This window comes from Cuculus canorus, chromosome 4 (assembly GCF_017976375.1).
Source record: "Cuculus canorus isolate bCucCan1 chromosome 4, bCucCan1.pri, whole genome shotgun sequence".
NCBI lineage: Eukaryota > Metazoa > Chordata > Aves > Cuculiformes > Cuculidae > Cuculus > Cuculus canorus.
The window spans coordinates 39,343,661-39,366,495 of record NC_071404.1 but is presented as its reverse complement, the minus strand read 5'-3'; positions in this window follow the sequence as shown (position 1 = coordinate 39,366,495).

Sequence of the window (22,835 nt, the reverse complement as noted above, 5' to 3'; positions counted from 1 at the left end):
GATGAAATATAATTAGGAGGAAGATTACAATTTAATGAGTCAAAAGATTGGGAAAGAATGTAAATGGAGCAGTAGGCTGCGCAGAGTTTTTAGCTGTTTATTATTGTACAGCTGTAAGGCACTTTTACACAGTTCCCAGATGGAAGCAGCTGTTAGCTCTCCATCATTCAAAAAAACCCGAGGTTCATAGTCCGTTTTTATCCACTTGTTCCAGCCTAGTCATGTTCACTATAACACTTCACCGAGTCACAACCCTCAGCTACGGCTGAGACTGTCAGGATGGGCACCTTCTCTTCATTTGCCACTTTGCCATTCACTTATCTTGTCTGGCAACCTCTCAAGCAACAAACTGTTCCACTCCTTGTAATATGTTTATCTCACACAGTGATGTCAGCAAAAGTCAGCAAATCTAATATTCATGCTCAAACAGATTTGTTGGTGCACTTTGTTTATGAGAAAGGGCTCTATATCACCCCTGCAGCTGCTTCCTCTTCACCCAGCTTTGTTTTTGCACAGTACTTTTCAGATAGGCCTTAGGAGCTGTATGAAATATGTGCCCATCTAACTTAACAGTGTTTTTGTTCTTTTTTTTTTAAATAAAAAAACCCAACTCACATGTCTGTTTTTTCCCATAGCATATTATGAAACTTCTATTTTTCCTTTTGCTTATTAAGACCTCATGCACAGGACAGAATATAAAAGGCAAATAAGAGAGGTTTTTCTTTAAAAAGCAGTCACTGTCACAGGGAAAGAAAAAAGTAGGCAGACTTTGAAGAATGAAAACTGCAGTAACACTTGTTAACACTTGAACTATTCCACATTATGGGCCAAGATATCCACTGCCTTGCACCCTGCGCAGGCATTTACATCAATGTAAAGTGAGTATTAATCTTACAATTTCAGACAGGTTGTGTGTTATATTTGGTGCCAAGCTATTGCGCATTCTACAGGGAATCAGAGAAGTAGGTGCCATTTTTGAAACAATTTATTCATTTTGAGCTCTTCATTTCACAGCGTTCAGGACTGGCCCTGCTTTGCTTTGTAAGACACTTTCTGAGAGTACTTCTGTCAGTTGATATTTCTAATGTACCTTATGGATGATGATCCTATCATTCAAGATGAATGCAGAGCGTTTCTATTTATTCAGGGCTGGCATTAGGCATGATGTTTCTAAACAATTTCCCCATTTGGATGAGGCATGCTTTGCTTCATTTGTTTCTGATTTGAGTTGAGACTTTCTTAAATTTTTTTTGGGGCTACTTCACCATGCATTCAAATGTTTCACAAGAGTTTTATTGCAATTCCACAATTTACTTATCCCAGCACAGAACAAATTTGGAGATCTTGGTTTAACCAGGTGGCAACTGTGGCAATTCCTTTTCCACAAAATCTGGTTCTAAATATTTTTTTTTAGAAGAATAAAAAGATTATTACTTTAAACACTGAATGAAATTCTGGTTTCATAAAGCTATTTAAATAAAGTCATTGGCTGCCAAAGGACAATTTATTTGATACTTTACAAAACACCTTTCAATGTTAATGTGCATTACACTTTTAAAATTTAACATTTATGAGAAATTCAGTAATGGAATTGTCATTTCTAAAATAGTAGTAGTAGAGTCCTGATTTCTACAAAAAAAAGATACAAACCAAAAATTTCCAGCAGTATAAAGTTTGTGTTTTTTGTTTTTTTCTTTTTAATTCTACCACTATCAGCAGGCCACCCACATGCTTAGTCTAGAGGAACCACCTCTAGGCTATGAGAAAGGCTGTTCTGTCTCTGCGCTCCTACAAAACTTGGCTATTTTGCTGACAAGGATGCCAGTTAAAGCCAATTATGTTGGGATTTTATGGTCCAAACAGCTGTCCAATTGGAATTGGACTCAGACCACCAAGTTATTTCATGTGTCACAAACAGGCATCTGACTGGTTAAATAAGATTGCATATATATTTTTATGAATAGAAGTGGAAGATTTAATTTGCTTTTGTTTGTGGGGTCTTATTTATTGCTTGAAAGTGTTTGAATGCCTGCTGGGTATTAGTGAAAAAGGGCTGCAAAACCTACACATATTTAATCTACAGAAGTACGATGTTGTTGTTAAGACTAACCAGAGTAGAGAAACTATATGCCATTGGAACAAGTTATGAAAGCTATTGCCAAAGTTGGACACCAATACAAGAAACCCACTTATCTTAACTAAGAACACCACCTGGTATTTATGTATGCATCTTTTGTATATATATGTCTATTTAATATTAAGGAATCATTTATGCTCAAAAATTTTGTGTCCTGTTTAAATATCTTACTACTTCAAATTACAGAACTTAAAATGACTTCCTTACCTGCTCTTTAATGCCTGTTTTCTCTTGTTTGATTAGTTCATGCACCTAGAGCACTTTCCTATGTGCAATTTTTATTGTTTCCCCTGTTTAGGCAGTCTGATTTTTCATCCTGTCTGTAATATGAGAGCCCTATGCAGCAACTTGGGAGAGAAAAGCATTTTTAAACGTCAAAATTATGACTTTTACAAAAAATTCAAGATGCAACAGCAAAATAAGGAACACCAGCAAAAAAGCTTCAAGAAAGCCTGAGTGCCTGCAGCTATGTCTAATTCCCAGAAAAAGACCTGTTACTTCTGAGGTCAACTGGTTCTTCATGGCACAGAATTAAAGCTCCTAAAAGTCGTATTTGCTGTCTCCTTCTGAGCTCCATTATACAAAGCCAAAAAAATTCAATACAGAATATTATATTTGGTATCAATCCTTTCTTAACTTCTGTTTTCTCTCACAGAATGTCTTCACTCAGTTTCTTTTCCTGCTGTCTCACTGAATCTTTTGCTTATATATATTTTTCTTCGGATAGCTTTTTTTTTTTGTTCACCTTCCGCATTTTTTGTTTTTCTTTAAATAATCCCTTGATCGTCATATGACTGATTTTTGCCTTGTCCGTCTGCAGTTTTCACATCCAAAGTTTTGTTCATCATTTCAAGATTATATTATTGATTTCTTATCCCTCATATGTCCTTCCTTTCTTTTTCCATGTTTTTACAATTCTATTCCTTTCCAGTTTCTGATACTTTACCTTCCCACTGTTTATTCTCTCTCAAAAATTTCCTGTTTCATTAATAATTATTCCTGTCCTATTGTCAATAGAACTTCCACAATGTTAGTCCTTCCCCTGGTTTCCTTCTTCTTATCAACCCAAATCTTGCTCCAGTAATTTAGTTCACCTTATGCTTTCCTGGATTCCCCAAATGTTTTATTTTTGTCCTTGGTCAATCAACTCTTTTCTCAACCTTTTTTCAAATGTCAGCTCTTCTACAAAGAATTTCCACAATTTCATTTTAGCTTCTGATTGACTTATAATATCAGCAAAGAGTTCTCTAGAAGTACAATTTTTAATTAGGGCAGCACATTTTTGTACAAGGAACACTATTCCACAGTGCTGCTTAAATAACCAAAGCTATCATTTTCATCTTTGGAGTAAAAATGAGCTTCTATATGAAGGCACACAAACTTGTTAAAGACTTGGAAAAATAAATAAATCTTTCTATCTTAACTTCCTCAGCTGTATTTCTTTCTAATTTTCCACTGGTCCAACATGTTGGGTAGTATGTATTTTTTGTAAATGGGCTACAGGCATTATCTAAATCAAAATATCTAATTAATTATTTATCATATATTTATAATTAATTTCTTCCTTTTATATATCTTATTATTGCTAACAACTAACACCTAAGAGCAAGATTTCTGTGATTTAAAGAAAATACGCTATATGAAATGAATAATTAAGATGATGATTTATTCTCTCATTCAAGCACAAAGAGTTGTGACAAACATAGAAAAGGATTACATCTACAAATCCGTTTTTCTGTTGGTGAAATTACTGTAATATGGGAATGATTGTATGGATCCTAGTGAAGAATTTAATCTCCAAGATACCACTTGCCCAGAAATGACTTACATGACCATCTAGCCTGTTCTTTAGGGTAATACAATAGAAAGAACTTACTCCATCATTAGGTTCCGTTCAAGGCCATTGAATATATTTGAGGCTTAATATACTCTTTGGAAGAGCACATAACTGTAAATACCACAACTAACGGGGAACCCATCCCCTCTCCCCCCAGTTAATATGGACTTGACCCTCCTGTGATGGTAGTTTTAACAAGATGGAAAAACTGTGTGAAACATGTAGGTTTACAGTGAAGCTGCAAGTAGTTCCCCAAAACTGAGCAGGGGGAAGTTTTCCACTCCAAAATTTTCACTACAGTTTTTCTGTTTTGTGGGCTTGATCCTATACTGGCATATGGCATCTATCAACTGTAAGGCATGGGTGAGCTTGATATGTCTTTGATAAGAAAAGAATAAGAGAGAACAGAGGGTAGAGTTGCAGGGTTTTCCTTGAAAATAGTCCCTTCCCTTCTCTGCCTCCCTCCCTACCCCCAAAAAAGGACACAGAGCAGTTTTTAGTTTAAAAGATTAAAAAGACTTATATTGAAAAAACTTACACTGAAGCTCTGTTTTCCTAAGCATTTCAGATATACACAAAATTTTATATCTGGGTGTGTACTACACCTGTTAATACACGCAGTACTTCCATAGTATGATAAACAAACTTCACAAATCATTGTACCATGGCTATTAATAAGGACACACAGGTTTTAAAACTCACCAAAAGTTGGGAGTTTCTGTGTATGTGCCTGAATATCTGCCACTTGCCTTCAAGGCCATTTCAAGTCCTCAAGTAAGCTGATATTTATCACCTCATAAAAAAGGTTGCATACACCTGAGTAGAGGGGGAAAAAACCTGACATTTGTTGGTGGTTTATATAGAGCATCACATTACATTTCTTAAAAGTAAGAGAAAGAAAGATCTTCACCTCTGTGTTTAGAGAGAGGAGAAGGAGGAAGAGTGGCCTTGCAAAAATCTGTGTTTTGGAGAAGGTGCTATTATAAGAAAAGAAAAGTAGATTTGCACAATGGCTAGCAAGCATACTTATTTATAAAACCACATAAAATTGTGTTGTAATTTATTCTGAATTAGAAGACTCGCAGTACATTCCTCAGAAAAGCTATCGCCACTCTTCACTTACCCCTCAGGTACGTGGTGGCTTTTTGACTATCATGTTCTGAGAAAGATCTTTCTCTGAATAAGCCCAGACACATGTATTGAGTATGCTTGCTTTAAGGCCAAACAAGAAGTTTACGAGCTGCACAGTCTGCTCTGCTTTGTTTTCCTCAAGTGAAATATGATTTTAAATCTAAATACTGAAATAGCACCAAATATTTAAAATATGTTATAGTTGGTGAGTTTTTCCACACTGACGGTTTGTTTTCCATTTCCTGAATGACATCTCACAACTCTAAGTGCTCAATGACAGCCTGTAGAGGTTTTGCCATAATCCACCTTTATCCATTAACAGACACTCAATCACTAAAGTGCTTACTAGACTAAACATATTTATCCAACCAAATCACACTTAACAATGCAAAACTGCCAATCAGACCCCAGCTATTAACAAGGAACTGCTTTAAGGGGATTTTGGTGTTTGTGCTGTGAAGAGCATGCTTACCTCCAACAAACCACTAAACCAAATTAACATAGCTGTATCCTCATAAAAGAAACCAGATATCCTGTTGTGAAAATAGAAAGCTTGGTAGGACAGGGCTCCTTTGATGGCTAACAGTGTGGCAGATGAAGGCTTCAGACTACAAATCTGGTTACCACAGGCTCATTACAAAACTCTAGCATTAAGCTTTTGCTAACTTTAAAAGCAAAATAAAAATGTATCATTTGGGTAACTCAGTAAGTCATCAACTTACTAAGTTACTATTATAATTGCAATAAGTGCTGTAATTGTTGGATAAGGCTCCTTAATTCTAATTGCTCCTTTGTCCAAGATCATGTTGTAAAAATGCTTGCATTAGCCAAAATAAAATCCAAGAGACACAAATGTGGTAGTAATAATAATTCTTTTTATTAGCCTGGAAAAGAGGAAGAGAACAAAGCTTTAAAAAGACTTCAAAGTTCTGACCAAGAGAAAAAAAAAATCTGAAATCAGAGAAACATGCATACACTCTGCCCTTTTATTAGACTCATACAAACTAAGTGCCATCACCACAACTCAAAGCCTGACAACATTTCTTTCCCAGGCAACAGGAAAAGTTACACCATCCATGTTACAGGGCTAATTTAAGTTCTCTGTCAAAAACTACATAAAACAGTCCTGTATATTCTCACTAGGAAGCCCTAATAGTTTTAGACTTATTGGTATTATACCTCCTTTAAATCCCAATATTTTAAAGCTGGCTTTGACATTTGCGGAGACTTGGAGTATTTTCCCTCCATTTAACTGTAGCAAAAAGAAAGGTGAAGTTTTAAACTCTGAGGTAAGTGACTCATGAAAATTTGTGTTTTTAAGAAACACTTATCAGTTTAAAAATACATATATATCCTTTTTTCTTCAATTGCAAATAGCTTTAGTTCTGTGATTGAAATATGTATTTCTAGTCGTTCACAACTTATCAAAAATAATGAGCACTTTCTTTTTTTACTAGGTTTTATAAACATTTCTGGGGAAAATTTTATGAGCAGCTAGAACAAGTTTTACTTCTTGGAGAGGCGGCTTCATGCTGGATTCATATCCAAAATGCGTAAACCACAATATGAACAGATTTTCCAAAAATTGTTAGACCAGACTTCATAAGTTAAAGTTGGAAACATGTAAAGCACAAACTAAGTTGTCATGTAATAGGAAAGTACAGTTTTGTGTGCTAGAGTCAGACACCAAGCTCCATTAAAATCTGTATCTATTGCCACTATGCCTTTAGTCTTTGTGTTCTGAACAATTTTGCGTAGTACAAAAATTTACAAATTAAAGTTGTTCTATATTTTTGCATAGAATGTCAACGTAAGTTTTTATATGAAAGAAACCAATACAGGTTTTCAATGCATAATTATACCATTTACAGAAAGGAAAAAACAGCACTATGAAACTAGAAGTACAAGAATAAAAGAACAAATTACAATACAAATTAATAAAAGGAATTAGTGTAGACCACATTGAATATTAGCATTTAGAAAATACTCGCTGTGGTTTGCAAGAAATACATGCTTTCTTGCCTTTTCTACATATCCATGTTAATACTTTCTATATTGTGTGTTGTATATATGTGTTGTAAACAAGCAATGAAAATACACACAGAAAGCACTAAGGAATTACTGATGTCAGAAACAGTTTTCTCCTGATTAATTGAGAAAGCAAACTTAATAACTGTAATGCTTCCAATTTAGTTCTGAGCCACCAATTTGAAACAATTTGTTGTTCCATGGAACATGAATTTCTCAGTGTTCCACTTTGTTATTTTTAATTGGTGTTTTGTTTTGAAAGGTACCACATGTAGCATATTGAAACTTTCCAGCAGAAAGTCAAGAATAGTGCAAACACTGGAACAACAAAATATTTCATTCTTTCATAACTTTGTTACTTAAGTAAAAAACACAACCACATCCTTAAAGCATTTTACTTGAATCCTCATGTTATCTTTAGATGCTAGAGATGTTAATGGATGGTATGTCAACTTCATAATCACACAAGGAAGGGAAGGAAAAGCTAACCTGTTAAATTATATAATGTAACTTTATTGATACCTGTACTGTGTACAAGTAATAAGAGAACGCAGTCCATAGGTCCCATTTTAAGTACATTGCCCCCAGATTCTATGTACAATGGCAGTATTATGCCTCTTCACTTGTAACACACGAAAGCGTCAAATTTCTCATTTATTTTCCAGTTGTGTCTTTAAATAGACACAACACATCCAGCCAGATTGTCTATATTTTCTACCATATGGCCAGCATTGCTTGATCTATCTTCTGGAAATGACATGATTCAGTCTTTAAACTTATTGAACTAGAAAGACTTTTTCACATGTTCCCAGTATTTATAATCTGCAGAATTATATTTGTAGGATTTTCAGTGCAAAATTTGTTATCTATCACTAAATATCTTTGACTGATTAATAAAGAATGAATACCGGATACTTTTTGTAAAATACTTTAAAGTTAAAATAATTTCAGAACTTCCATGTCCTAAAATCCATGTGAATTCATTCATATATAATGTATATATTTACCCAAACAAGAATAACATTGTATCACATTTTGGAATTATTTTTTTCAGACTGAAGATGGAATACGAAAATTTTAATTACAAAATGCGTTGTCAATAACTTTATAGACCTTATAAAATACAAGCCTTTTTTACATTGTCCCTTTATACACATCCACAGTATTGTTGTCATTATGGCATGTTGTCCAGTACTCCTTTATCACAAACTTAGGTGCTACTGTTAAGTTTCTTTACTATATGAAGCCTTACAATCATATTTTGACATAGCTTTATATTCGACTAAAAATCTTCAAAGTTAGTGCACTTATTCCTTTTGTCCTTAGCAATGATGTTACCATCAAGCCATCTATTTTTTTCCCAACCAGTCATTGGTAATTGCCAAAAGTGAGAGGATAATAGGATAATTATACTACTAATTTTTCATTACCTAGGCCAACATAGGCAAAAAAGTAGATAACAGAGGCAATATTTCAAATCACAGGAACTGTTTTAACTGACCACATGCAGTAAAGTCCTTTGAGCGTATCAGGTCTGCTCAGTATTATTTCTGCTGGACTGCAGCTCTCGCTGGCAGAGCCATCCAGGTTTGTTCCCTATTTCTCCAAATATAGAAAAGCTCATATGGCATAGAGCAGATCATGCATGTGTGTGATGACAGATAAGGATTGGCTTAGGACTGGCTTCTATACATGCTAATAAGGGAAATATATACCTACACATACATATCTGAATACGGACAAAGAACCTGCCAACCCAAAACAGCAGGAGAACAAGAGGGAAGACTTGATGACTGGCTGAGTGGTCAGACAAGACACCTTCCTTTTGGCTTCTCCAAACCTGTTTCTTCCTCTCTTCTTGCTCAAGAAAATTGCTCATGAAACTTTGTATTTTGTAGCCATATTTCAGCGTACTTTAAACATTAGGTTACCCTCCTTTATGGGTAAACCAAGAAGACCCTCTCTAGTCTACACGATTGATAGAAATGTTTTTAAAAGAAGGTGTTTCCTGAGTGAACAGTAAATGTTTGCTCTCCTTTACAATGTTAAATAACATGACAAATATCTGGTAAATAAGCCAACAGCTTTAGTAAAATATTTTGTTAATTATTTAGTCAAAGTACTGCAGCTATAAGAAAAGACATTCCAGAAAGCAACATTACCATAATGGACAGACAACATCTAACCTGTTATCAAGCAGAAACGTTTCACATTAAAAAACTTCAAATTCTTTTCCTTCTGCTGAAACATTAAAGAAGGATGATAAACAGTTTATCACCACCTACCTTTCTAAACCTACAACTGAATCTGAAAATGTACCACATTCCCTCCACAGTTCAATAGCAAATGGACCTTAAATTAAACACTAGTTTACCTGAAGTGGAGGTTACAGGCACATATGTAATAAACATACTGTTTGTCTATGCTCAGCTAATCTTTACAGGAAAGTACTTATAGAGGAAAATCTATAGCAAAAATGAAAGGCGTATTCCAACTAGAACATACATAAACAGGTGTTTATCCAATTTTCACTGATACACGAAGGGAAGATACCGTTGCTTGGTCACGCAGTTGTGGCATGGATTTCAGAAATATTTGTTCGTCTAGCTGATGTCCAAGGAAAGGGCTGTTGCCATCTTATTGTCCTGATAAACTTGAGTCTGTTTTTTTAACTCAGAAATTTACTTTTTTTTAATAGACCATAGAGTCTTTTCTTAATTCCCCCTAATTACTCACAATATCCAGTTTGCTGGAGCTTTCCAAATCAAAATCATTTTGGCTCAAAAAGGCAGGTGTGGCAAATGATATATGTCTGGAAAGTAGAACAGAAACTAGGGCTTTCTCAGGAAGAATCTCTTTTTTAGTCTTGGCATCTCGTACTGCAGGAGAAGTTTTCCTAATGCAGAGATGTACTAACTGTATATACATTTCTTCACTAAAAACACACAGGTGGATTCATCAACCAATCTGTCTCAGTACTTCACTCCGGATCCATGGAAAGCCACAGAAATATCTAACTTGTCAGGCCAGGCTTTATCAGTGTCGCAAATTTTGCTCAAATATCTGTGGAACAACACTACGTACACATTAATTAAAAAAAAAAAAAAATTTTCAAGCCATTGCTCTTATATAATAAATATTCCGTAATCATTTCATGCCATTGCTGCAGCAACTGTATGTAGGGTCCGTCACATTAGGCTCTTGGGACAATGTCCCTAGACAACAAATCTACACTTTGCGTTTAGTAGCCATTGCATCCTTATGTAGTGACACACTGTTCTTTCCCACAAATGTTTATCTATTGTCTACTCCTTTCATCCTCCATATTTATTTTAGAAATTGACAGCGTTAAAAAAAAGGTCATCTTTCTTCTTCTAGATACCGGGTCCTTGATAGTCTTGCATGAAGTTTTAAATGTCATTTTTGCTGCACTGAATCTACACCAACATATAATTTACACATAGATTTAAATATGAATATCTCTTTTCTAATGGAAAACCAAACCTCACTTTATTGTTCAGTTTGTTTGTTCCAGGAAAATATTTATCTGGTTGCCTGTTTCAAAATCCTCTACTGAAAGGTCAAAGATTAAAACTGAACACCCTCCTCCTATGCCCTCAAAATGAGTATAGCAGACAACCTCTGTTGTCTCGATTTCCTGCTGCTCAGTATTCGTCAGACGCTGATTATGAATAACACCCTGAGCAGTTATCTCTATATGGTATGTTTCTAACTCAAATGTCATAACCAATGAGTCACCATGTATAACAGAAATAAGATTACCTTTTAAAATAAGTTCACAGTAATCCTTTTCTTAAATGTCATAGCTTACAACTCATTCTTTTGCACAACACCCAGCTTTGAAGTAAAACCCCCTTGTGAATGTACAGTGACTTGGTATTTCAAAGATGAGGAAAGAGTGGATTACTTTTTCCATACATCTTTATTTGTTATGTTTTGGAACTCAGATTCGTTATGACATAGGCTTGTATCCATGAGTATCAGTACAAATACACTATCATTTTTTTCATACATTTCTTTCTTTTTTTTTTTTGTGTTCACAACTGTTCATAGGCAGAGAGGAAGTAAGTCAGACTATTGAAAACTGGAAAGCTTTAAAATAAAATAATGAGCAAAGAATTTTCCAGTAGGTGGGGCAATAAAAATGGAAGGCGGGTCCTCCAAGAGTCACAAACATGGAAGATTATAGTGCAGGAAATGGCCAAGATTGGATAAGCTGGCTGAACAGAGAGAAACAATACCAGAGACACAGGCTAAATGGTTCCATAAAGGAGAATGGAAAGGGAATTTCGCATTGATGATAAAGGATCCATTATCTGTGTTTCTTTAATTGACTGATGTTACAATGGACATAAAATAGAAAAACAAGGAATACCGTGGAATCATTAACATTTAAATAAGTGTTTTGGGGGACAGACTCAGAGACAGAGAATATCACTTAGAGTGGCAGAGATTGGGCAGGATATGAACCAATTTCCAGGAATAGTCGTGTTATTATAGAGATGAACAACTGCTTCAAATTTGTCTGCGTTCATCAAGAAAATCTACATTTAATCCGTTTTGCCTATTCACTATATGCAATAATTTGTATTGCTGCTGTATCAGGTAGGTCTGTCCTGGCATCCAAGCTCAGCTTCAGCTGCAAGTTCTGAGATACGGTTAGTTTCTGTGTTTCAGACTCCGTGCGAGCAACGCATCCATCCAAAACCAGAGCAGCTCTAGGCCTACCATGACTGTGTTCCCTGGCAGGATCCTGGTCTGTTCCAACACTGAGGCTCCCAGCCTGGAAAGTCTTACTCAACTTGTGATCCTTATGTTCCTTATCTTGGAAACAGACATATTTAAAACTTAAAAGGGATTGAAATCTTTGTCCACTATTTTCACCACATGAGTATGCTGGAGCAGCAATGAGCTTTTTGCTCCCTGCTGCACTAAACTGGATACACACATTTGTGAAATGGATGTGGGACTAGGATCTAGAAAGCTCTTCATCCTAATCCCACCTACAGACAAGCTTTATCATTTTATTTTTAGATAGCTCTTTGAAAAGATTACTTCAATGGATAAACATTTTTTCTTTTATCAGGGAGCCTTGAGGAATTTTCTGTGAATTATTAAACTTGCAAGCTGAAATTGTGCCAGAACTGGGCTGAAAATACAGATCATCTGACCAACCTTAGGCCTCCTCCAATGGCAATACTCCACTACCAGAGCCCAATGTTGGTTTTCTCCTAAAGATCCTTGGACTGCAAAGCCCATATTTAGGTCTCAGAAATGGGTTTTGACTTCCAAGACATTAATCATGACTGACCATTTCAAAGAAAGGCTAATTTAGCAACTAGAGCACTAACTGTGGACATAGTAGTATAAATTCTGCCAGAGTAGAATTGGAAGGTAATGAGTCAAATTGCCTAGCCTTGTTTCTTTACAGCTGCATCTCACCTCATTTCTTCCTAATAATTCTAGAATACTTTCATGGACCTGTTTTCCTCTAAAGAATTTGTTGAATATCCTTCTTCTCTCTGCTTACACAACCTCTCTTGACAATAGGTCCCAAAATATCCCCACCTACTGAGTGAAGAAGTACTTTTTACCTGTTTTAAATCTACCTTGTATTAATTTCATGGAGTGAACTTGGTCTTATCCAGAGAGACCAGCTGAAAAAAAATTCTCTGCTTGCCTTACAAGTAATTGATTTTGAACCCCATATATATTCACTTTTAAGCTTTTCCCCCCTCTACATTGAGGGTTCCTACCCTTTTGAAAGTCTTGCCTCTTAAGGGTCCCTTCTCTTTAGCCATTTTTGTTGCCTTTCTGTCTAACATCTTTGACTAAACTGCACCATTCTTGAGTTATGAAGATCAGAAACAAATGCAGAACTGACAGATATTTTTTTGGTGACTCTGATGCTGAAAGGTCAGGATTTGAGCTGTAGATATCAGTGGATGCACAAGACCTGCTCTTTCCCCGTCTGGTGCTCAGTAGAAGAAGAGCCAGTTAGTACACAGCAAATGGGAATCCTCAACATCTGATTCTCTAAAGCTCCTACAGAGCAATCACAAAGTTCCATGGCCAAGCTTTTCCTATCATTTGTAAGAAACTAATTTGATTAATTCTTTCTCCCTCTAGAGATATAGAGAGCCCTTCTTTCTCCCTCCTTATGTTTAAAGAACATACAGTACCTCAATCAGACTTTCTTTAGAAGTTCTTTAAGGCAATAAACCAACTCTGACTCGTTGTGGCACTGGAATGATTAAGACCAGGCCCAATTATTTCAAGCCTTATACAAATGCAAAACACATTTAGAGTTGAGAAGCTTGTACTATCAATGAGCCCTGCAAAAATTATAGCTAAATGTTTCTGATTATATTAGTTTGGCATTTTAGTGAAGTCATTCAATGGGCAAGTCTACACACAGTATTTTCTCTTAGAAAGTTAACATATTCTGTTTCCAATTCAAATCAGAAGGCTTTCCAGCTTGTGCAGCACTGACTTCTACCACCTTTGTAGAGACTATGTATTCTTTATCAGAGCAACAGCTGATATTGAGACCCCAACATGACAAACTATTCCTAGAAGTCACATCTCTACATTTATGCAGTGATTCAGAGAGTTATACTGCCCCTTCAAAAGGAAGGTTTTGTAGCTGCAACTTCAAGACAACCCAAAAGTCAGATGGGGGTCTTGTAATTCAGTACTGAGAGATCTTCGAGGAGCAAGACATTTGAAATAAATGGCTCCTATCCAGTATGTTTCTTTTTCTTTCAACATCTGAGACTCCAATTCATCCCCAGTTTGTACTATAGCTTCTCAAAGCATCAAGGGTTCAATTTCTCATCTAAATTCTATTATGTCACTTATTCAAGTGCTACTGCTCATCTATTTTCTCTCTACTGAGAGATGATTAAAATTCTTCTGTTTACTGATGAGCAGACTTTCTTCAAGGCAGCATCCTGCTGCCAGCATCTCTGAGCTTCCTTTCAGTCTGAAACCTGTAAACTGCAACTTCTAAAGAGGAAGAAAAGATTATCTTCACTCAGACTAAATTAACTTGTGCTGATTAACCCACATTAAAATTCTGCCACAGATAAGATTGTTGTGGGCTGAACCACGTCTGCTAGACAAGAAGAAAGCTAAAGTTTTTATCTTTGAAGTTAGTCATATGAAAATGTGTCGTTATTTAAGGTACCTGAAATAATGTAAGCTTACTGAGGAAAGTAAAATTTTAATTATTTTTCATTAAAAGACCTGGTGAAATAGTCAGTTAAATAAATAACTCATGATTGTATTACCTAGCCTTTTGAAATATATTTCCATCACAGTTTTTCACTGCAAAGAGTTTGTAAAGAAAAACTTGAGTTTTGCATATCCTAATTTTATTAAAATTGGAACAAGGACTTTCCAGAAGTAATGAAGACTTGTTTAAACTTTGGTGGTGTTATTTTTTTTTAAATTAAAAAGAAATTCTATTGTCTTCCATTTCAATATACACATACATACATTGAAAGCGTTCTTTCAATGCTTTCAAGCTAATTGAAAGACATATAATATTTTTCTACAGTTTGCTTGAGTTGAAAGAATTCTAATAAAACCATACTGAGTTTTGAAAAGTAATTGACTTCTTTCCTGCTCTTTTGCCTGAATCCTGGCTTGTGTATTGTGATGAGAGGAGCCTGGAAGCCCAGCTGCCTGTCGCTAAGCACCACCACAGACTGTCTCTAAGGGTTTTTCACTCTCTTGCCCTGGACTAGCCAGAAAACTATCCCTTGAAACTGAAGATGCTAGATCCACCTGTCCTCCATTCCCTAGAGCAGCCCGCAGGGAAAGTGAACAAAACGTGCTGAAATTATGTTTGTGAATGTAATGAAGTCAAATGCAAGGAGATCAGTGTTATGGAATTAAATTTCACTACTAAGCACTACAATGAAATGATAGACATTCTGGATGAAAATCTTTATTTAGTTTCTGCATCTAGATGACATGAATCTGCTTTCCACTACCTGGCCAAATAGCTGACATAAGTAGTGCTTAGAATAGCTCTCAGGGAACATTACAGAACAGGGTCTTTCTTTTATGTTATTTATTATCTGTGTTGGCTGATCTTCAATATTTTCATCATCTTCATAGGGATTGTGTTCCCTTCCAGTGTCTTTCGCCATCCCCGAGGACTCTTAAACATTTATGTCTGCACTCAATAGGAGAAATTGAAGATATTGTACGTGACTCCAAGCTAAATTCTAGAGTGATATATTACTAGGGAAATAATGAAATTCTGGCAGATCTGCCAATTTTACTTGCAAGGAGAACTATAGGAAACCTGTACTTGTAGCAGTCAACAGGAAGATGTGCACAGTAACATAACAGAGTATAAGGGAAGTATTTAACAAATCATATAATTGCTTGCAATTCTGGCTTCTGCAGATTATTACTGGCATATCAGCATTTGGACCCTTGAATTAAAGGGGAGACCGGCAATCTTAGCTCATAGATACCATGTTTATTTTTCTTCCTCTGTGCTAAAACCTCAAAAGAGAAATGATAAGGGAAAACCAGAATTATCAAAGAAACCTGTTTTCTAGTATGTGGGTACTCAACACTTTTTCAAGACTATCAGACTGTTTTGAGGGCAAGGGTTTGGATTATCCGTTAGCTATTTTTCTAAAAATATTTGGCATTATGTATTATCCAAGACCATTCTTCAGGAGGCAGATCAGTATTTACCTTTTTTTCTTAAGAGATGGCTTTAAAAATAGACAGTTAACTTGGAGATGTTACCAGCCTATTAAGAAATATAATATGGGATTTATCAATAGTGAAATGTGATTGTTATCTAAATATGATATTTTCTTCATCATGCTTATTCGTTTATGGAACACACTTAAACAAAGCAGTTGAACTTCAACTTGTAATTTCTTCTGTTACAGAACTGAATTTAGTGTTCCATTTAGTGACATTTTCTTTCAATCAAACTCTTTATAAAGGGACACAGTAGCATAAGTGATTACATTAGATCATCTGGTGTAACTAGCTATTGCAAACATAGTTTGAAAATGTAGTTTATTTTTAGCTGATAACAAGGAGTGAAAAAATTCACAGTATTAATAACATTAATTAAAAATATTTAAATTTATTTTAAAGTAATATCAAGCAACTGAATAAGAATTATTTTACTTTGTACTTTGGCTACCCTTTATGACCTAGTGAACAGAACTTTGTTCTACTCACAGACTGCTCTGTCTTCAGTCAAGTTCAGGGCAGCCTGAGAACTGTGGGAGCAAAGCCACCTCCCCTCTTTGCTCCACATTGTGACATAAGTGACTCCAATGATTTTAGCCCTGATGCACTGCATTCAGTAGGAATCATCTTATTAACTTCAGTGGGATCATGTTATGGCTTTGAAGTTAAAGAAACAGAAGTTCCATGTCTTCTTTGACAAAATATTGCATAATTAAAAAGTAATTTAAACTCCATTTCTATTTGAAGTGGGAAATACAGAAAATTGACCACAATTTGATTTTTTTCTAGGTTTTTTTTTTTTTTTTTTGGCAGCATTTCTGTCACAGAAAAGGTATAATAATTTTTCCCTATGATCATGGCCTGCTTGAGCCCTTCTCTGGAAGTCAAATAATATTTTAGAAAAAGTTTAAGTGTTTCAGGGATATAGTTATCATGAATAGTTAAATAGCTACTTGTAATTCTATGCAAAATCTTATTAGGGTTTATTCCATGTATTCAATGCAGGAAAAAACTCTGAAAAAACCTGTGCACTAAAAAAAATGATGTGCGCTCATGTGATCATTGCAAGAGGAAAAAAAAAAAATATTTCAAGATTATATAACTTTCACTCAGTATTTTAAATCTAAATATGTGGCTGATTATGAGTGAAATAAAGTGGCTTCAAGTATGCTGGATTTTCAGGTGATTACATTATGTCCATCATAGAAACAATTTTTTCAAGGTAGCCTGAGAAGTTGACTACTTTTGCCCTTTAACACCTTTGTTGTCCCGAGTCTTTTTAAAGGCAATCATGAAGAGGTTGAATGAACATTCAATTAATATTTTTATTACCTTACCTTTGCCAGAAAGTCTTTAAATTTTATTTGCTGAGATTTTGTATTATTCTTCTCTCCGCCACCTATTCCCTTCCCTTCTCTGAAGGCTGTATCTCTTAAATCTTTTCCAAAAGCTGTCAGTTTATATTTTTGACTGGCTGGCAAAGACAATACCTTGAAAAGGTGCATTGAAATTATTATTTCATTATGGCCTCTGGTTCATGGCCACAGGTTTAGAAGGGTTATTCTGAAAGTTCTTGTTTCTATTATCTGGCAACAAAATTTACTTCTTTTGGTGTGAGGCCAAAAAGAAGTTCTGTAGAAGTTCTACTGTATCAATTCCTGAGAATATGTCTGGACTTTACATTGGTAGTTTTTCAATACTCATTACTCTTCTTGAACAGCTCATTCTTTGCCATGAAGTATTGTGAAAATTTTTACTTAAAATTTTATGCTATTTGCAGAAATTAGTTTAAGGATAGTTGTCTCAAAAGAGCACCTGTATTTAGAAAAGTAAGCTCTAAAATCTCTTGTCTACTCGAGGTTTACACTGGGTCCTTATCATAGAAGCAAGATTCTACTTTTCCACAGGCATCTCTTGCTACAGAAACAATGAAAATTAGTAGAATAAACTCTTTGGTTTTTTATGGTAAGATAAAGAAATTTTCCTGAAGGTTTCTTTTGCAGGGAAAATATTTTGCAGTAGTGATAACTCATTGTAGATTGTTTTGGTTTTTTCTTTCGTCTGAACCCAGCTGTAGGGATCTATTTAGATTTATTGTAGGAGCTAATTAACTCTCAACTTCTTTGAAATAAGAAACTTGTGCTCACGCTTGCATCAGTTGCACCAGAAAAATGTAGGAAACTGGGAGATTTCCTGCTTTCAGTCTATGAATTGTCTTTTTACAAGCCAATGGACATTTGACATGGAGAACAGGGAGAAAGTGAGAAAGATTATTTTCATACCTGCTAATCCAATGTGTACATTGTGATCTATATCCATCCTGTGCTTGCCACAGAAGGCAAAGAACACAATGTTAATATACTGTTTTCCTCATGCATAAAACACATTTTTTCTCCTCTGGCATCCATTAACCTAGACTGTAAAGAGCAAATATTTTGCTGTTTGGCAGAAATGCTTGCCTGGGTAGGTATGCTTTCTAAAATGATTTCAGTACTCTTCTCAAATACTAGTACGCAAAGTCTGGAATCTCTAACTTTGTGATGGTTAGAAGTAATTTCCATGAAAAAATACTGCTGTGGACTTTTTTTTTTTGAAACAACAGTAAGAAAATCTCAGAGAATGTTTTGTGGTTCCTTGAAAACCAAAGAACATAAATGTATATGAATTTTTTTTTAATTAAGCTTGAATACAGTATGCATTCAACATGTTTTTCTAGCATGATACGTTAGAAAAAAGTCTAACTTGTTATTGTTTATGCAGACTGGAAAGTTGCTTAAAAAGGATTCTGATTTCACTCCAATTAAAATGGAATGCAAATAGCTGAAAGTCCTTAAGAAATGTAAACAGTAACAATAAGGGTACTATTAAAAAACATTGGGCTGTAATTTTGTCTTTCAAAACTCTGGTCTTAATTTTTCCCTGCATACCACTTTCAAAAAGGAAAGTTTCTTTATAGAGACAAATGAACAACAATGGAATAGAAATATGAAAACATATCTTTTCACATCTTTTGGCTTGTATTTTCAGCTTTGTTTCCTACGTCATGAAATACAACTGCTGCCTAGTAATTCACTATTTCAGTCTTCGCTTTAGTTAACTCACGTAATAATTTCTTACTTTAAAACCTAACAAGCAATGATGCTTTTCCAACTTACTTACCAGTGTAAGTGCAATGATGCTTTTCAGTCTTGCAGATTCTCCAGCTCTCCCTCAGAGAAAAAGATGATCCCATTGTTCCCCAGTTGACAGCACCTACCACAGAGGAATCCAAGTCCCTCTCTATAGAATGCCAGTGACACATAGTGATAGCAGCTATGACTATATATTATGTTTTCAGTTTCCTTTACCGTATTTGTTATTGTCTGAAAAGAAGATTAAACATTTCAACTTTGTAGACCTTCATTTCCTCAACTGATCTAGATAAAGAAAAGGTTTAAGGAATGGAGTGGTAGAAGGTGAACACATGTATTTGTCCACTAAATTAATACAAATAAATTAGTTCTTTCCATTCAGAAAGTCATCCAAGGGATTGTCCTGGTGTTTAGAAGTAATTGTAGAGTAGAAAGGGGCTTCCTGAACTCAGAGCTTTCATGCTCCTTACTTTATTTTTTTTTAAAGATATATATATATATATATAATTTCCTTAGTCCTATACCCTTGTAGTTTTGTCAAAAGTACTATTGGCTATCTGCAGTCTCAAACCTGTAAAAATTAAAGATATTCAGGTCATTCTTGAGGAAGAAGGAAAGCTGACATTGCTAGCAGGACAAAATAATCAGTTACAGGCTGTTTTACTATAACCTTTCACAGAGGCCTGTAAAAAAACGCTACAAATGATGAGATAGCAATTGATTCTATTATTTTGACAGCTTCATATTTCCTCACACTAATTGTTGTAACTAATGGGGCAAAGAGTTTAAAAATGTGGGTTTCTTATTCATTTATTTTGCAATTAGAAATAGAGTTCCATACAGACAAGGAGAAATAATACAGTTTTCCTGGTTACCAGCATTTGCCTTTATCTCAGTCCATGAGTTACCTCCTGTCGCCCTTCTAATTCTCTCTCCCTTCCTCTGGATGAGGTGAACAAGTGGCTTTGTGGCACTTAGTTGCTGGCTCAGGTTAAACCACAACAACCATGAAGGAAATCTTCACAATTCACAATTATATGAGTATGGTTGATAGTATGATTTTTCATATATGGTTTTAAAAATGTTGCTCAGATTACCGATAATTTGAGTCAGGATATGAAGTTATTTTTAAATCTTTTTCTAATGGAGTTAATGACAAGGGAGAAGTTTTCAACTTCTGTTAGAGTAGAAAAAAAAATTAAAAAATAGAGTGGAATTTCTGATATTTTATAAACACTTTTGGATGAATGTCAGTATACCTGAATGTTGAAAATGCTAGAAGACAACTCAGACATATTTCTGACAGTAAGGATGGTTATGCACTTCCTCCAGTTTAGGCAGTCTGTGCCAACAGAAGAGGTATTAGATTCTTAAAAACCTTCAAATAAGTTAGTCTTACAGCACCCAGACTGATGAAATCTCTTGTCCAGCTTGAGCGGCACATGATTGTCAATAAAACTATCAGATGTTGGAACAGCATTTAACTGATGATAGGTTAGTTTAAAACCAAGAGCTACTTTTAAGGTCATTCCACTTTGTGAGCCCTATTTTGACTGATTTACAGATTATCTGGTTTTGGAAAATATGTTCCTTGCAGCAGAAATGCAGCCTTTTCAATGTGCTCAATAAAACACTTCGGATGTGAGTCAAATAACTACTAATGCCATGTTGCATGCTTCCTTCCATGTTCTGGACTGTAATCCCACTCCATGGTCACGTGCATGAATTTTGTAAATTTAATGTTATGTTTAAATCCCAATGAGATTACTGAAGTTATTCAAACATAAATCTTTCTAGGATTGGGGCCTGAGGCTGTCTAGTTCCAGGGCAGCAAAACTTTTTAGCTTGTCTTCTACAGGGCCAAGCATGCTGTCAAACATAACAAATAAATAATACTGTGGAAATATCATTATCTGAATCACAAGTCTATTTTTGCAAAAATATCATGTTCCCTTGTGGTTGAAATATTATCCCAGGTTAGGTCAGTCTTGAGTTCGTATTTCAACATCACATATCATAGTGTAGCCAAATACTGCGTAATTAATCTAGTGGATTCCTATTTACCACTTACAACAGTCTAATTTTTGTCAAGAAAACAGTAAAGATTTTACCATTCTTTATCCATAGTGGATATAGTATTAGAACAGAAAAACTTTATTTAATGTCAAATATTTCCTTTCATATTTATAAAATCTATGATTTACTTTGACTTCCTAATTTTACATCAATAATACCTACTCCATTGCATTCAGTTGCATGCAGTACCTGGAATTAATTACCACACATATTCTCAACTCATGTTTACATGCATGCGTTATCCCTATAGTAACACTTGAGATCAGCCTAATAGTGACACCCTTTCTGGATAAATGAGAACTGCAAAAATCTGTAGGTTTCAGAGTCTCTTTTAAGTCCTCTTCCTGGACTACAAGGAATTCCTTCTATGGATTGATACAGTATCATATGCTATTGAAGAAGACTATTTCTCACCTGCAAGGCAGGATCTGCTTCAACACTGTCACCGGCAATTGTTTGTTGAACTTATTCTGGGAAATCTCAAATGGTGAAGACTCTGCTCCGCCTCTGAGCAATATGCTTCATGGTCCTTACACCTAGAGTGAGGCTGGTGAGGCTGCACCTCAAATACTGTGTTCAGCTTTGGGCTCTTCACAACAAGAAAAAATGTTGAGGTGGTGAAATGTGTGCAAAGAAGGGCAGTGGAGCTAGTGAAGTGTCTGGAGCAAAAGTGTGGTGAAGAGCAGCTGAGGGAACTGATGTTCAGTTTGGAGAAGAGGAGGATGAGGGGTGACTTTATTGCTCTCCATAGCTACCTGGAATAAAGTTGTAGCTGTGTGGATGTTGGAATAAATTGGTAGCTGTATGGATGTTGGTTTCCTCTCCCAAGTAACTAGTGATAGATGAGTGCAAATGGCTTCAAGTTGTGCCAGGGGAGGTTTAGATTGGATATTAGGAAAAATGTCTTCAGTGAAAGTGTTGTCAAACATTGGAACAGTTTGCTCAGGAAAGTGGTGGCGTCACCATCCCTGGCGGTATTTAAAAGATATGTAGATATGGTGCTTAGGGACATGGTTTAGTGGTGAACCTTGTAGTGTTCAGTTAAAGGTTGAACCTGGTGATCTTAAAGGTCTTTTCCAACCTAAACAATTCTATGATATTCTATTTTCACACCATTTCATTTCATATTTCTGTCAAACCTTTGAAATTCTTTATCAAGATCAATGTTAGATCACAGTGAACAGAAATGAACAGGAGTGAACCGAGCCCAAAGATCTTCCTGCTCTTAAGTACGTGCTGTAGCTTCTTGTAGAAGCTACCTTGCATTTCTTGTGAACTGGTGAAGTTCCTGGATTGTGTTTAGAAATATGTTTGTTAATGGAATCATGATTACAGTCAAAACTGTAAAAAAAATACAAAACATAGCCATCTTTGAGGTGAAACAAAAAAAAACACAACAGGGAAAATGCAACGCATACTGGAGGCTTCAAAAAAAGAGACTTAATATGACTGAGGCAGCATCACTTAAGACAACACTGTTTCTGCACTCTTTGAACCAGTTCGGAGGGAGAATTTATATCAGGTCTCATTTCATAATGGTGTTTCGCTGTGAACATGCAACCAAGAACAAAAAAGAATCTAGTTTAAAGATCTAGTAATACTTAGGAAGCAGAAGGTCTCTTAGCAACAAAACGCCATAACTAATGTGAAGCAGCTGTGGTAATTTTAGAAAATGGCTCAAACTGTTGAAAAGCCATTAGGAAGCTGATATATAGAGAATAAAAGAACCACTCAGCTT